Raw genomic sequence first — 3911 nt, 5'->3', positions numbered from 1 at the left:
TACCAGTCTGCTGGTCAAGGGAGCCCATTCTGTCTATGCTTCTTTCTGCTTCCAAATGCTGTTGCCTTCTGCTGCTTTTGAGTGCTGCTCACAGCATGCTTCCTTCTTGCTTTCTGTGTGTCTCTGCTCCATGTGCTTCCCTCTGTGCCTCCTGCGTACCTTTTACACACTTCCCTTCTTCTCTGGTCCCTTCTTGCCTTGCATGCTTCCCTCTGCATGCCTATGCTCCAGGTGCTTCTTCTTGCTTTCTGCCTTAGGCATCACAGCTGTGGCCCTATGTGGCAGTCATTGATTGTTCTGGACCATTACCAGATAGAGCAGGGAGAGAAAGCCACGCCTCCCTCCATGCTCTGCCCCCACAGGCCTGCAATCACCTGCCTCAGGTAGAATGTGTCAGTACCTTTGCAAAGTCTCTTCCTTGTTCTTGTTCGCAGGATCACAAAGAGTCACTAATAAGGCAGCCTGCTGGGTGCTCACCACATAAAGTTGGTCATGTCTAGCAGCAACTCGACTTGACATTCCACACTTAATTTCATTGGAACACAAGTGTTTTCTCCAGCAAATGTTCATCACTATTGACAAGGAAAGAACATCCAAGGACACTGGGATCCTTTTAATCTTATCCCTTTCTGCTCTTCCTTTGAATAAAAAAAAGGATATTTTAATCCAAAAAGTAAATTTATATATGGCAAACAATCTCAAAAATATAATTGAGTAGCTGGACATTTCTGCTTTCCTTCCCAGTTGGCAGCCCTTGACAGAAATAAAATTCCTCCTTTCAATACCCTAGTTAATTTTCCAGTTGGTCTAGCAAAGCATTTGGAGAACTTACTTGCTAAAAGATTAGTTTGGTCCCTCTGCTCCTGAGAAAAGATGTAGCCTAATTGCTAGGTAGTTAATTTATTCATTAGATATATTTTTATTCTTAAGTTTTACAAAGTACCAACGGAAGTGTAGAGAAAAGTGACTTTTGTAGTTTGTTGTTCTGCAATTTCAGTTGATGAGACATCAGGCACATACAGCATTTCCATATATCTTGATGGAATATGCCAGATTTCATTCACAGTTAGTGTGTGTGTGTGTGTATGTGTTTGAGAGAGAGAGAGAGAGCAACATAGCCATTGGGTGTTACAAAAGCCTCTACACATCTATTGAAGATGCACACGGAATACACATCTTGTCCCAAAGTCACCCTGCACCTAATGTACTTAAACTACAACACTATAGATGTCTCATTCTTTGCAATAGCATTACAAAAACTGTTGAAAGTGACTTAAATGACTTTCAACACAAGCTGATTTTACAGTGACTCTGAATAATACTTATCTACATTGACATACCCCTCTCAAGTTTGCACCTGGAGAGTTTCCAGTACTCTACCAGTCTCTGCTACAGGAGGGAAAGTCAAGCAGAGGCATACCCATTCCATTCCTACTTTGGGCAGTGGCTAGCAAGAGGAAGGCAATCTGCTACAAGTCAAAACTCACCCATGCTGGGCAGCAGCGGCATGAGAGAGAGTTGAGGGTGGAGACTCAAGTTTACTGCGCGGAAGGAGGCGATGGTAAATCACTTGTGAATTTTTACCAAGAAAATGCTACGGATACACTACCAGAATGATTGCAGATGGAGAGTGTGGCGTTCTGGGAGACATATATCCTTAGTGTCACTATGGTTGGAAATGACTCAACGTCATAAGACAAGACATTGACAAATGCACGGAAGTTTTAGAGATGCACTTTTTCTTTATATTCAGAGATGACCCCATCATACCCTCATCCAACAATATTTATCGAGCACCCACTACTTTATATAAAGTGGTTTGCTATATATCTTCATGTTTGAATAGGATCATTTGATGGAGATATTTCATCCAAGGGGGTAGTGTGGCTGAAAAGTCTGATGTGCCTCTAGACTATAAGCTCTTCCTCCAGAGCATAAGCTCTCTGAGGGTAGGGAAAGTCTCTATCAACTCTGTTATACTGTACTCAAGTTCTTAGTGCAGTAATCTGCACACAATAGGCATTCAATAAATATGATTGACTGATGTGCACCAGACATTATGTACCTATGAAGAGAGTCCTTTGGTGGAAGGCTGCAATATTTGCTTCCCTTTGTCAATTTGGCAATATTTTAAAGTGTTTCTCTTACTAACACATAGTGTCCCCTCTAGATGGCAAGACCTCTGAGGGCAGGCAGTGACCATGGCTACAGAATTTGTTTTCATATACTCTGCTAATTGCTTAGTATAGCGTTCTGCACACAATAAGTGCTCAATACATTCATTCATTCAATCGTATTTATTGAGCACTTACTGTGTGCAGAGCACCGTACTAAGTGCTTGGAAAATACAATTCAGCAATAGAGACAATCCCTGCCCACACCAGGTTTACAGTCTAGAAGACTAAATAGATTGACTATACAGATGTATGATGACTTCATTCTTATTTTCCTTTGTATCTGGGATTAAGGTGAAGGACAAGGTTCAGATCCACCCATTGTATTCATTTGATTAACCTGTTCCAAATGGAGGAAGGTCATTTTTAAGGGCATCTTTTGTAGTCCCTGTCCCAGTCAGGGTGAGCAGTGGAGAAATCCTCGAGAATGTCATCACTGCTTCATTGTGTTTGGCATGTTTTTGCCCCTAAATGTGGCCATTATTCAATCAATCAATGGTAAATTAGTTGAGCACTTACTGTGTGCAGAGCACTGTACTAAGCACTTGGGAGAGTACAATAATTATACAATAATCTAGACTAAATTTTCTGCCATTCTAAAATATCAGCTGTGATTGAAGATGCAATGAATTTTTTTAAAAAACACAGACTCATATATCATCAAAACTGTTCTGCTCAGAGAGTAATATTGACTATACCCGCCACTTTTGCAGATGCTAATCTTAGAGATGAAAGAAATACCCAGGGAAAATGTCTGTACAAATTTGCAAACTCTCTTGGAACAACCATGGTAACAATTCTCCCAGCAACATAAATATCTTAAGCTAACAGGAACAGAAAAAAACATAAATACATTTTACAGCACATAATTTCCACTTTCAGATATAAAATGATGGAGTTGAATGTTTGTGAAGCTCTTTTTGTCTACACGACCAAAGTGAAATGCAATGCTTGAGTTCATTTGATTGATAAAAATAGTCAATCTGGATAAATTGGTCCCAAACAATTCTTTTCACTGCCCACCCCTATGCTCCCCCCACTTCCATGCCAGATTCCAGGAGTGAATGATCAATCACTTCAATTTTTATCTAAAATTTGTCCTCTTGGCAGAACACTTATGTTGCGTCATTCAATGACAACTTCACACCATTGGAGTGCTTGATAATAGTCAATTAACAACAGTTGTGACTTAAAGGGCCACTCGTAAATAGTTTAGGATTCATATTTCAGATCTGAACACAAGCTCTGAATAGCCAACATGGGCCTAGATAATTTTTTCCATAGCTGTCTGTTCCATTTATACTATGCAAACTGAATATTTCAATAATTAATAAAGTTCCAGAAATGTTGAAATGTTGAAAGATTTTCAACTGTCAATTTTAATGAGCTAAAGCAAAACAAGTAGAAGAATTAATTCTTGAGGGAAACTTCTATTAACCTCCTTGTCTTGTCTTATGCTGTTGAGTCGTTTCCAACACATAGAGACTCCATGGACACATTTCTCCTGGAACACCCCACCTCCATCTGCTATTGTTCTGGTAGTGTATCCCTAGAGTTTTCTTGGTAAAAATACGGAAGTGGTTTACCATCACCTTCTTCAGTGCAGTAAACTTGAATTTCCACCCTTGACTCTCTAGCATGCCGCTGCTGCCCAGCATAGGGGAGTTTTGTCTTGTAACAAATTGCCATACACTCACTAACCACTGCCCAAGCTAGGAATGGAATGGGTTTGCTTCT

At 40.1% G+C, this 3911-nt stretch overlaps 1 non-coding gene across 1 annotated transcript; it reads left to right on the top strand.

Moving 5' to 3' along the window:
- The first annotated feature begins 1339 nt into the window (after window positions 1–1339).
- LOC119920665 lies at window positions 1340–1477 on the top strand. The gene has a single exon (XR_005448396.1). It is a non-coding gene; the product is annotated as a small nucleolar RNA SNORA7 (small nucleolar RNA).
- Window positions 1478–3911: the final 2434 nt, after the last annotated feature.

Source organism: Tachyglossus aculeatus, chromosome X1 (assembly GCF_015852505.1).
Source record: "Tachyglossus aculeatus isolate mTacAcu1 chromosome X1, mTacAcu1.pri, whole genome shotgun sequence".
Lineage (NCBI taxonomy): Eukaryota > Metazoa > Chordata > Mammalia > Monotremata > Tachyglossidae > Tachyglossus > Tachyglossus aculeatus.
The sequence above is the reverse complement of the archived record's forward strand: the minus strand, read 5'-3'. Positions and strand labels throughout refer to the sequence as shown.